General features: G+C 47.8%; 1 protein-coding gene across 2 annotated transcripts in view; it reads left to right on the plus strand.

The window, feature by feature from the left end:
- Positions 1 to 13,494, plus strand: part of LOC144669475 (glycogen [starch] synthase, muscle-like) — a 158,712-nt gene that overhangs the window by 127,508 nt on the left and 17,710 nt on the right. The gene's annotated exons all lie outside the window — the stretch shown is intronic.

Raw genomic sequence — 13,494 nt, forward strand, 5'->3', positions numbered from 1 at the left:
GGATGTGGAAGAGGAAATGTTGCTGTTTGGCACAAGCCTTGATGAGGGAGCAACTTCCTGCTATGACTGCAACAGCCTGTATGTTTATGGACTATCAGTGGTCACCATCATTTCTGCAAAAATCAGCCAAGAGCTTCCAACAAGAAGGGAGGGAGACAAAAAGCAGGAAACTATAGGCCAGTCAGCCTAATAAAAGTCATTGGGAAAATGCTAGAGTCCATTATTAAGGAAGAGATGGCAGGACATTTAGAAAAGTTTAACGCAATCAAACAGAGTCAACATGGTTTTGTGAAAGGAAATTCATCTTTGACAAATTTGTTAGAGTTTTTTGAGGATATAACAAGCAGAGTTGATAAAGGGGAACCGGTAGATGTGTATTTGGATTTCCAGAAGGCATTCGATGAGATGCCACATAAAAAGTTATTGCACAAGAGCTTACGGTATTGGGGGTAATGTATTAGCATGGATTGAGGATTGGTTAACACACAGAAGACAGAGAGTCAGGATTAATCGGTCTTTTTCAGGTTGGAAAGACATAACTAGTGGAGTGCCACCAGGATTAGTCCTTGGGCCTCAGTTATTTACTATCCATATTAATGACTTGAAGGAGGGGACAGAGTGTAATGTATCCAAATTTGCTGACAATACAAAAATAGGTGGGAGGGCATGTTGTGATGAGGTCATGAGGAATCTGCAAGGGGATTTAGATAGGTTGAGTGAGTGGGCAAAAACTTGGCAGATGGAGTTTAATGTAGGAAAGTGTGAGGCCATGCACTTTGGTAGGAGGAATCAAAAGGCAGACTATTATTTAAATGGAGAGAGACTCCAAAAAAGTGCAACACAGAGGGATCTGGGTGTTCTTGTGAAACACAAAAGGTTAGCATGGAGGTGCAGCAAGTAATTAAGGCGGCAAATGGAATTTTGGCCTGTGTTGCCAGGGGGTTGGAGTTTAAAAATAGGGAAGTCTTGTTACAACTGCACAGGGTGTTGGTGAGACCGCACCTGGAGTACTGTGTACAGTTTTGGTCCTGTATTTAAGAAAGGATATACTGGCATTGGAGGCAGTTCAAAAGAGATTCACTAGGCTGATTCCTGGGATGAGGGGGTTGACTTATCAAGAATGGCTAAACAGGTTAGGCCTTTATTCATTAGAGTTTAGAAGAATAAGGGGTGATCTTATTGAAACGTACAAGATTCTGAGGGGGCCTGACAGGCTAGATGTTGAGAAGATGTTTCCACTGGTGGGGGAATCTCGAAATAGAGGACATAGTAACAGAATAAGGGGACACTCATTTAAAACTGAGATGCGAAGGAATTTCTTCTCTCATTGGGTCATGAATTCTGGAATGGTGGAGGCTAGGTCACTGAAATTATTTAACGAGGAGATAGATAGATTTTTGAAATATCGGGGAGTTGAGGGCTATGAGGAGCTGGCACGAAAGAGGAGTTGAGGCCTGGGGCAGATCAGCCATGATCTTATTGAAAACGAAAACAGAATTACCTGGAAAAACTCAGCAGGTCTGGCAGCATCGGCGGAGAAGAAAAGAGTTGATGTTTCGAGTTTTTATCTTATTGAATGGCTGGGCAGGCTTGAGGGGCCGAATGGCCTCCTCCTGCTCCTATTTCTTATGTTCTTACGTTCTAACATGCGTGCACATGGACATCCAGAAGTTCCTGACCAAGTTATGCTGCTCCTCAAAAGCGTCCTGGAAACAGCATCATACCACCCAGCTCCACACTGAAAAGTATTGAAATAATGTCAAGTTCCTGTACTGATGGCTCAGTGAACAGAGTCAACTTACTGCAATAAGTTTGGGTTTGTCCTGTTGAAAGCAAATTGTTGTCTGTTGGCAAATGCAAGTGTAACAACAATGGGAGGACTCCAATGGGAACAGTGTCTGTGATAGTTTGCACAGAGTGAGAAAGCTTAACTGAAGAGCTGCAGCTGCTTAAAGGGCCAAACAGCACAAGGAAAGAAGGCGAAGGCAGGATTTCGGGTCCGTCAGTGTTGCGACAAATAAGTTTGTGAACGAGTTGTAAATCTTCCTCCAGCCAAAAATGTCAAGATTTGTATTTTGTGGATTTGCACAGATGTCCTTAAATGACCAAACCTGAATGACCCAAGAATGAGTTGGGCCACTGGACTGTCATTACGAAGCAGTGGGAACACCTTGGACAGTATTAGTATGAGAGTCATGGCAGCTCTCAAGAAATGAGCATTCGGATTCACAATGGGGCGTTGGTTCTCACACACCAGCTACACATTGAAGAAGTGGCATCTCTTTTGTTAACCTAAGCCACAGGATTGAAGTGGCCATATGACCACAGCTGTGTCCTGCCAATGCTGAGCATCCAGAGAAATCAAATCCACTGATCTGCTCAAGAAAACCAAGCATTACTCACCTGCCTGCTCCATTTTTAAAAGTCATGTGAGTGAAAAGAAATCAGCCTTAGCCAGTTTTAGGTTTGCCTTAGATATTCTTTAAGATGAGCTTTTCCTCCTTTGAATAAAGAAGCTTAAAGCGAAATTTAATGGAGGTTTTCAAAGTCATGAAGGTTTTGATAGAGTAAATAAGGAGAAATCATTTCCAGTGACAGGCAGGTCAGTAACTAAAGAACACAGGTTTAAGGTAAATCGTGGAAGAACCAGAGAGGGAAATGAAAGGGATTTTTATGCAGCGATTGTTATGATCTGGAATGTGCTGCCTGAAAGGGGCAGTGGAAGCAGATTCAATAGTGATTTTCAACAGAGAATTGGATTAAATAAATGAAGGAAAAAATTTGTAGGGCTAAAGGAGAAAGAGAAGAACAAAGAACGAGCCCAGGCAAGATCTCTGCATGTAGTAATTGTATGTTAAACCTTTCATTCTGGATCATGTGACTGTGCAGACAATTCACTCCTAAGTGTGGATAATCTTAGGGGTGCAGATTTCTAGCCTTGGTTTTGGTACAAACAGGTATCTTCATCAGGAGCTCTGTAAATAAAGTTTACTGTTTCTTACAAGAAACCTGCCAGTTCTCCAAAGTTGATTACACTACAGGATTCTATGATTCTTAAGCTATTTTTAAACTTGTGTGAATTAACTTCATTTAAAAAATGAATTTAAATATAGCTCATTCCCAAAGTTGTTTCCGTGAGCAAAACAAAGAGCCAAATCCTAAAATACGATGACTAATAACAGTTAAATACTATATTGTGACATTTGATGCCATTTCTTTCTTCACTATTGCACGATAGCAATGGGAAGCCCAGTTAATACAGTCAGGTCTCCTGTCAGACTGAAGTGAAGGTGCACTCACAGAAAGTGAGATACATAGACCAGGATTTTATGGCCCCTTCTGGATATTACAGTCCCACTGAACTGAATGAAGATTTAAATGGCTCACTGGAGCTGCTCGGAGGAGACATGCTGTAGAGCGGTTATAAAATCCTGGCCATGGTGTGGCATTTTATGTATTCAAATAATTAATATTTTTACGTCTAGAAGGGAACTGGCATTTTCCAGAATGACCTCTGGAAATGGCAAAGCCTGGTCAAAACAGCGCCACACTCATTTCCCAGCATTAAATCCAAATACTTCCTGAAGGTAGAAAATCTCAGCCTAAGCTGTGAAAAGCAAAGCTCACAAATGACTTTAAATAGGAGCAACATGAGATTTTGGACCAAGGTACAATGATAGGGTTCATGATACAATAGGTGAAGAAGTAGAATTTCGTCTTTAACTCACAGCTGACATATTCTCTCCATCATCCTGCCTCTGATGTTAATTATTTATTAATTGCATTTAATTGTATTCAAGAGGTGGCCTTAACAGGGGATTCACTTGTGCCCCTTGTAAACAAAATATCTTTTTTCCAATGTTATTGTGGGATACTGTGAAGCAGGCTTGTGGGGGCTGTGTGTGTGTGTGTGTGTGTGTGTGTGACTAATGGAATTAAACTGAGAAGAGTCAGAGTGCAAGGTTTAAACCATCAAAGGGTTAGGTGTAAAAGCAGGCATTTTGCAGTGGAGATGGATAAGCTAAGATGGGATACCAGCAAATACAACTTGAATAGGAATTTGCATTAGGGGATGAATGAGGGGTTGAATTTTTGCTGTTGAATTTCAAAGAGAAAGAAAAGGAAGTCAAAGATCATAAATGATTAAAGCAAAGTTATTAAGTTTACTTTTCCTGAAAGTGGTGGCCATAGAGACAACATGAAAGATTTTTATGTTCAGGGAAAGGTGTAACTTCTAATGAAAGTTAAGAACAATGGATTTAAAGATGTAAGGGGAAAAACATTTTAAAGGAAACATTGAAAGTTGTATGGGATGTGGCCCTGTGAGATCTTGAAGAGTGTGCTGTGTGAAGACAGACCTGTGAAGGAAGCTGCCTCCAACCACCCTAGAGACGTGTTTGGTTGTTCCAGAAAGCAAGGTTTTGTGACAAGCCTTGGATTTCCATTGTCAAGTGAGAGGGAAAAAGAAGCCTTGTGAGATACCTTCTCTATAGCAACAGAATCTATCGGGACTGTTGCCTGGAAAAGGGTGTTTAGTTGTGAGTCTAGCGAAGTAGAAATCTTTTGGGAAATGTTATAAGACTAAACTTAACTGTGTGACTGTAATCTTGTGTGTTTAAGTTTTCTTTTCTTTTGTTGATAAATGTTTTAATTTAATATTTAAAATCTCCAAAAGTGGTAGTGGAACCTTTACTTCTGACTTCAGTACACATACCTTCTCTTAATAAATACAAATTGTAAAATCGTTGTGACAGCCTGAACAAGTTTCCCTTTGGGATGTGGTCAGCCCAGCAATTACCACCTGCCATATCATAACACACTATAAATAAGAACATACTGAAGTGTGGTGTTGGTTAGGAGGTGAATGCTTATAATGCGTATCTCTGTAAATAAATGGTTACAAAAGTGTGTAAAGATTGGTTCAATTTCTATCCTGCACCACCTGGATTTCTGCCAGGGCCACTTGGCCTCTGACCTCATTACAGCCTTGGTACAAACATAGTCAAAAAAGCAGAACTCAAGAGGTGAGGTGAGAGTGGCTGCTCTTAACATTAATGCAGCAATTGACAAAGTGTAGTATCAAGGAGCCCTAGCAAAATTCAAGTCAGTGGGAATCAGGAGGAAATTTTCCTCTGGTTGGAGTCATACCTAGCACCAAGGAAGATGTTTGTGGTTGATGGATGTTGTTGTAAGATGTTGGGCATAGTTCAATGTGCCTTATTAAGGTACTCATACTCTTAGGTAGTTTAACAGTAAGTATTTATTAATTACTAGACAATATACATAGCTACGGTGAAGGTCCAAGCTAGGAGCTGTCTCCATGCTTGCTTCTACACACAGCTCTGTCCAACACTATGCTGACCCCTAGGTTCAGGTCATGTGTTCTCTTACTTCATTGTGTGGGCGGTTCTGTACTCAGTCCCTTTATGTGCCAGGCCCTTATACTACATTTCCCCTTAGTCTTTATCTAACGTATTTACAAGTTATCCCAGTTTACCCCATGTATTGTATTACATCATTACTATTAGCCCATCTCCCCCTTCAAGTCTCTGAGTTCATAGGTTCAGGTGGTCTGGAGGCCTTATAACCCTTCCATTGTTCGCACTACTGTCGGAGGAGTGGTAGAATCTGTCGCTGCAGGTAAACTTTGTTGAATTGAAGTTGTTCTGGCATCTGGGTGTCTTCCTTAATTTCTCTCCACTGTACAATGGGAGAGACCCTTTGAATGATGAGGAGGAAGCTCCTCCTGTTTCTCCTGACTTTACCCTCTAGGGTGCCAACTGGTGTTGGTCATGGTCTTTCCTGATGATAGTGCCCTCTCTCTCTCTCTCTCTCTCTCTCTCTCGAGGTCTTTAATCCAGACCTTGTCATCCTTTTGTAGTTGCGGTGAGTGTCTGGTGTGATATCTTTTGTTGTAGGTGGAAGCCTGCTTCTGCATGTAGGACTGCTGTCTGTCTTGGATATCCTGGTAATCCTTGACCACCAACCATGGTATTAGTTTCTTCAGCAGGATTGAGAGTTGGGTGTTGTACTTTCTTCCCATCAGGAGCTTGGATGGGGATAGACTGCATTGTAACGGGTGCATTTACAGTTAACTGTGCTATTTGGAAGTCTTTGTTTTTTTTTTAGGAGGGCTTTTATAGTGCGGACCCCTCTTTCGCCATCCCTGGTTGACTGTTGGTATCTTGGGGAGCTGGCATGATGGTGGATGCTGGATCTGAGGGCAAATTGGGCTAAGTATTGTGGGCCATTATCGAATGCAATCTCTTTTGTCCGGGATGCAGTGGTTCGCGAACATGTCTTTCAGTGCTTTAACTACAGCGTCTGTACAGTTACTTCACCTCAACCCACCTGGAAAGGTAATGCACCACAATAAGGAACGATTTGACATTGAAGACACAGTGATAGCCAGTCTCTCCCATGGTCCTAGGAGGGAACTGTGTGGGGATGAGGCTAGTGCAGCGCACACACCTGACAGTTCACTGTTGTGTCCTCAATTGCCCTGGAAATGCCTGGGCACCAGGCAGCGGATTGGGCCCGTGCCCTGCCCTTGGTGATGGCCAGGTGGCCCTGGTGTATTTTTTGGAGGATCTCTGGTTGATGGGAAATTGGGATGACAGCTGCTCATTGTAAACCAGGAGATCATCAATGAGCGTGAAGTGTTTTTGTTGTTTGAACCAAGCTTTCATGGTGCCATCACTCAGTCTCTGTGGAGGCTGCCCTTATTGGCAGTACCAGTGGATGTGGGCACACTCCTCATTGCTCACTTGTTCCTGGTGAAGCTGTTGGGGCAGGATTTTCGGGTTATCGAGCGGGAGGTTAAACGGGCTGCCACCCCAGATTAGGCTCTGGCTGCAATTTCTCACGTGTGGGCCAGTTAAGGCCCTCCCAGCATGCAATGCGCCTTGGCCCTGCGGGGGGTGGGGGCCTGTCAGCTGCTGGCTCCAATGGTGACCCAGCAGCCACTTTAAAAGCGACCTGGGCTGCCACAGAGGATGTTCCCTGAACCTTCACCATGGACCCGAGTGTGGCTGGACACAGCAGGCGGGAGGGCAGGTCAGGTGGGCACTTGGTGCCCCACTCCCCCTGCTTTCCTGATGAGTGCCTCACCATCCTCCTGGAGGAGGTGGCTGACAGGAGGGACACCCTTGTCCCCAGAGATGGGAGGAGGAGGCCACCGCACCTCACAGAGAGGGCGTGGGAGAAGGTCACCATGCTGGTCAGCAGCCATGACGTGGTGCAGTGCTCCTGGGTGCAGGGCCGGAACTGCTTCAATGACCTGCTGTGCTGAGGAAGGGTGAGTACCGTGTTGGTGTGGGTCAGTGTGCAGAAGTGTTAAGGTGTGGCCATCCCCCTGTGGACCTCAGGGAGTCTGAGTGCCACTTGCCAGTGACCCTGGAGCTGGCCAAGAGGGTGAGCCCTGGCTGCTTTGACCGAGTGCTTTGTGGCTCGAGTGACACGACTTGGAAGTGCTCTGCTGGGTGCCCCTGAGCTGGGGTTGGCCAGGCTGCGATGGGGCTGCAGGTAGAGAGTGGGCTCATCAACGCTCCTCTGTTGTTTCAGAAGAAGACGGCCCATAACAATATAGAAATTGGCAGATCTGGTGGTGGCCCCACTAGCCTCCTAATCCTCTCGAGATACCAGCAAGACACCCTGGATCTCGAGAGCTGGCACGCTCCCCATGCAACTGGGCGTGGAGAGGCAGGGGTGCCAGGTGAAGATAAGTGCGCAGAGGTGAGAGTATCAGATTGTGCTGATACCATTCTAGTGCAGTCTCTTCATTGATGGGAGCCTCAAACCTGGATTCTCCATTGATCATTGAAAGACGATGGCACCATGATGTAGATCTCCATTGTCTCAGCAGGGTGCCTGGCCTGCACAGTGACAGTGCGATGACTTTAACTAATGGCATGTCCTTGTTCTCCCTTTTCAATTTGACAGCAGGTGTCATATCTGCAGACCCTGGAGGATCACTGGAGGATCACTGGAGGATCACCGGAGGATCACCGGAGGATCACCGGAGGATCACCGGAGGATCACCGGAGGATCACCGGAGGATCACCGGAGGATCACCGGAGGATCACCGGGCGTCATTTGCACCTGTGTCACACCTGCTCTCTGAAGCAGGCACCAGCGCAGATACCTTGGTGGGCATTAGATTGGCGGCTGGTATCTTGGTGCACATTGGTGAGGGCACTTCACAATCATCTGAGGTGTTGGCAGAGGTAGAGAGTGCCCAGGGCGCTGGCAGTTGAAGGACTGCTGGAGACCAGGACGATGCTCAGTTGAAGACAGATGATGAGCCTCTGGAGTCGGCCATTAGGCAGCAGATGCTGGATGTCCAGCGAGATGTGCGGGAGGATCTGGCGGAGATCCATGAGGGTCCTCGTGCCATGGTCTCTGTTGTGGAGGAGTCCATGTGGAGCAGGAGCACTGCATTGACCCTCATGGCCGAGCGCATTGTCTCCTCCATTGAGGGAGTGCCTTTCTTTGGAGCTTTTCTCTAGCAATTTCCTTCTGTGCCTTTGTTTCTTGAGCGTTTCTTCGGGTCAGAATACTTCTTTGATTTTTCTTTCAGTTTTCTGGGATTTTAACTTTCTTCTGCAGTCTCTGTGAGGTTTTGAGTTGTCCTGTTCACTGGCACCATGTTGAAAAGTGTCAGGCATAGTTTGGTAGGTCTTATTAAGGTATTTGTAGTCTTAGTTAGTTCAACAGTAAGTATTTATTAACTACAATAAATTATATACATAACTACAGTGAAGGTCCAAGCTAGGAGCTGTCTCCATGTTTGCTTCTACACACGGCTCTGTCCAACACTAGACTGACTCCTAGGTGTGGCTCATGTGTTCTCTTACATCATTGAGTGGGTGGTACTGCACTCAGTCCCACATCTCAGTCCCAGGACATTGCCTCAGGGTAGTGTCCTAGGCTCAAACATCTGTTCAGTACCATTTGCAACTCCTCAGATACTGGAGCAGTCCATCGTCATATACAGCAAGACCTGGACAACATTCAGGCTTGGGCTGATAAGTAGCAAATAATGGCCATGCCACACAAGTGCCAGTCAACGACCATATCCAACAAGAGAGAATCCAGCTGACTTCCTTTGACATTCGATGGCATTACCAATGCTGAAGCCCCCACCATCCTGGGGGTTGTCATTGATCAAAAACTGAACTGGAAGAACCACATAAATACAATACCTACAAAAGCAGGTCAGAGGGTGGAATTCTGTGGCACGTTACTCACCTCCTGATTCCACCATCTACAAGGAGTGTGGTGGAACACTCCCTCCACCACCTTCATTTTTCACTCCCTCCATCACCACACATACTGGCAGCAGTGTGTGTACCATTTACAAGATGCACTGCAGCAACTCACAAAGGATCTTTTGACAGTACCTTCCAAACCCACGACTTCTACCATCTGGAAGGACAAGGGCAGCTGACGAGAGGGAAAACCACCACCGGCAAATTCCCATAAGAAATAGGAGCAGGAATAGAACAAGATTTCCTTCCAAGTCACACAGCATCCTGGCTTGGAAATATATCACTGTTCCTTCACTACCACTGGGTTAAAATCCTGGAACTCCCTCCCTAACAGCACTGCAGCCGTTCAAGAAGGTGGTTCACCACCAGCTTCTCAACGACTATTAGGGATGGTTACAAACGTTGGCCTTGCCAGTGATGCACACGTCCCATGAAAGAATAAAAAAAAGTAGAACACGGTAGCAGAGGATGGTTGCCTAAAGATGAAGGTTAGAAACTAGAGTGATTTAAGGTACAGAATGAGGTCTCTCAGCCCATGAAGTCTCTGCTCTATCACTATAATCCTGCAAAGTTATTTCCTTCAAGTGCCCATCCAATTTAAAAACAAATTTTGTCCTTTTGTAATCTTTGAATGTCTCTGCTCCCACCACCCTGGTGGGCAGTCAGTCCCAGGTCATTACTACTCACATTCCCCCTGAATCTCATGTCCAATCTATGTCCCCGAGCCCATGTACCATCAGTTATTGGGAACAGTGACTCCTTGTTTACTTTATTCAAACCCATCATAACCTTGTACACCTAAGAAAACTAAGAACATTTTTTTCAGACAAAAACTGATATCCTAGTGGTGATTATGGAAAATGAGAGAAAGCAACTTGTTTGGATGCAGCAGAAAGAAATCGAATGCAGCTGGTCCTTGGAACGACTACAGACCTTTTAAAAGCTCCAACTGCAGGTGACGTTCCACCCCAGCGAGTAAATCCTGAATCAGGCTGTTTCTAAACCCGAGAGCCCACACAAACTATCTTAATAAGGCCGATCCCAAACATTATAATTGTTTAACACTGCAAATTTCAACTGATCAACCATCACACATTCATCCAGTCTGATCAGTGAACCCAGGGTTGTTAGTTAGCTGCTTTTTGTGATCAGTCTTATCATATCCACTTCTGTTGTCCATATGTGCACTTATCAGCAGGTAGTCCCTGGATAGGGATCAGGAATTGGGACTCATAGCCAGGAACATTGGGGGGAATTTTCCATTTTTTGACCTGTGTGGTGACAGGTGGGGTTCCGCGGCACATTTCTCACTTGTGGGAATGGTTGGAAATTGCGTGGATTCTGCGCCTGGAACCTGATTAGTTATGCGCAGGCAAACATCTCCCAGAATCACCAGGCAGGTTGGGAGCTGATTCGTCCGCCCCACCGTTACCTGGCGGGGTTGATGGTTAAGAAGGCATATGGGATACTTGCCTTTATTAGCCGAGGCACGGAATATAAGAGCAGGGAGGTTATGCTGGAACTGTATAAAACGCTGGTTAGGCCACAGCTAGAGTATTGTGTGCAGTTCTGGAATCCGCATTATAGGAAGGATGTGATTGCACTAGAGAGAATGCAGAGGAGATTTACCAGGATGTTGCCTGGGCTGGAGAGTTTTAGTTATGAGGAGAGATTGGATAGACTGGGGTTATTTTCCCTGGAGCAGAGGAGATTGAGGGGGGACATGATTGAGGTGTATAAAATTATGAGTTTAAACAAACCGCCAGTCAAAATGCTGGTCTCTGTATGTTCAGCACTGACTAAGTTCTGCTGCACAGTTGTGTCCTTCAGCACAATGGTGGCACCCACCTGGAGCAGCCCAAACAAACATCCCCCACACCAGCTGCGATGCTGCTCTCTGTCCGAGTGCCGCGGTATAGTGATGTCCTTCAGGGCAATGGAGGCAGCCACTGGGAACAGACCAATCCTACAGCCCAGCAGTGTGGTGCTCCACTGGCAGCGTGGTGTTCCACTGGCAGTGCGGTGTTCCACTGGCAGTGTGGTGTTCCACTGGCAGTGTGGTGTTCCATTGGCAGTGCGGTGTTCCATTGGCAGTGTGGTGCTCCACTGGCAGCGTGGTGTTCCACTGGCAGTGCGGTGTTCCACTGGCAGTGCGGTGTTCCAGTGGCAGTGTGGTGTTCCACTGGCAGTGCGGTGTTCCACTGGCAGTGCGGTGTTCCGCTGGCAGTGCAGTGTTCCATTGGCAGTGCGGTGTTCCGCTGGCAGCGCGGTGTTCCATTGGCAGCGCGGTGTTCCGCTGGCAGCGTGGTGTTCCATTGGCAGCGCGGTGTTCCGCTGGCAGCGTGGTGTTCCATTGGCAGCCATTGGCAGCGCGGTGTTCCGCTGGCAGCGAGGTGTTCCATTGGCAGTGCGGTGTTCCGCTGGCAGCGTGGTGTTCCATTGGCAGCCATTGGCAGCGCGGTGTTCCGCTGGCAGCGTGGTGTTCCATTGGTAGCGTGGTGTTCCGCTGGCAGCGAGGTGTTCCGCTGGCAGCGCGGTGTTCCATTGGCAGTGCGGTGTTTCGCTGGCAGCGTGGTGTTCCATTGGCAGTGCGGTGTTTCGCTGGCAGCGTGGTGTTCCATTGGCAGTGCGGTGTTCCGCTGGCAGCGAGGTGTTCCATTGGCAGTGCGGTGTTCCATTGGCAGTGTGGTGTTCCACTGGCAGCGCGGTGTTCCATTGGCAGTGTGGTGTTCCATTGGCAGCGAGGTGTTCCGCTGGCAGCGCGGTGTTCCATTGGCAGTGCGGTGTTCCGCTGGCAGTGCGGTGTTCCGCTGGCAGCGCGGCGTTCCATTGGCAGCGCGGTGTTCCGCTGGCAGCGTGGCGTTCCATTGGCAGCGCGGTGTTCCGCTGGCAGCGTGGTGTTCCATTGGCAGCGCGGTGTTCCGCTGGCAGCGTGGTGTTCCATTGGCAGCGCGGTCTTCCGCTGGCAGCGTGGTGTTCCATTGGCAGCGCGGTCTTCCGCTGGCAGCGTGGTGTTCCATTGGCAGCGCGGTGTTCCGCTGGCAGCGTGGTGTTCCATTGGCAGCGCGGTGTTCCGCTGGCAGCGTGGTGTTCCATTGGCAGTGCGGTGTTCCGCTGGCAGCGTGGTGTTCCATTGGCAGCGCGGTGTTCCGCTGGCAGCGTGGTGTTCCATTGGCAGCGCGGTGTTCCGCTGGCAGCGTGGTGTTCCATTGGCAGTGCGGTCTTCCGCTGGCAGCGCGGTGTTCCATTGGCAGCGCGGTGTTCCGCTGGCAGCGCGGTGTTCCATTGGCAGCGCGGTGTTCCGCTGGCAGCGTGGTGTTCCATTGGCAGTGCGGTGTTCCGCTGGCAGCGTGGTGTTCCATTGGCAGTGCGGTGTTCCGCTGGCAGCGTGGTGTTCCGCTGGCAGCGCGGTGTTCCATTGGCAGTGCGGTGTTCCATTGGCAGCGCGGTGTTCCATTGGCAGCGTGGCGCTCCGCTGGCAGTGTGGCGCTCTGCTGGCAGTGCGGTGTTCCATTGGCAGTGCGGTGTTCCATTGGCAGCGTGGCGCTCCGCTGGCAGTGTGGCGCTCCGCTGGCAGTGTGGCGTTCCATTGGCAGTGCAATGAGACTGGTGCAGCGCTGTGGCAGCTAGGCCATGTCTGTTGCACTCACCTCGCGGTTGTGAACGAGGTGATGGCCGACTGGTGCACGCTGCTCTTTCTCAAAGAAGATTCCGACCGGCATGATTTTCCGCTGGCACGATGCCAGATTAACACGTGAATTTGGCAAGAAGTTAATTTAATGAGCATTCGTGAGATGGTAATGAATACAAATGGTGTTCACGCCACTATTCAGCGGGATTCCCGACTCACCATTAATCCATCATCAGAAGAATTTCAAACTATTTTACACCTGCGGGTTTCCGATTTTTTGGCTGGCGTTAGATTCTCGTCTCCCGCCCACTGTGGGCAGGGTGGGGAAATTCCACCCATTGAGTCCAATTCTACAGCTCAAGATACTGAAATCAGCACAGACTGAGAGCTGAAGCTGGGAAATGTTTGGTTGGTTTGATCCCATTGTTGAAAAAGCCAATGAGCTTCTTTTTGACTTCCTCACCAATGCCAGTTGTGTGACAGTGGGCAGTGAGGTAGCATCACCACCAATGTTACAGTGACTTTGTACCATTCCTGCACCCAGTAAAGAGGAACTCCATTAATGATGTAGTTGTCTCCGATTTCTCGTGGCCT

The sequence above is a fragment of the Cetorhinus maximus genome, chromosome 29 (assembly GCF_964194155.1).
Source record: "Cetorhinus maximus chromosome 29, sCetMax3.hap1.1, whole genome shotgun sequence".
In the NCBI taxonomy this organism is placed as follows: Eukaryota; Metazoa; Chordata; class Chondrichthyes; order Lamniformes; family Cetorhinidae; genus Cetorhinus; species Cetorhinus maximus.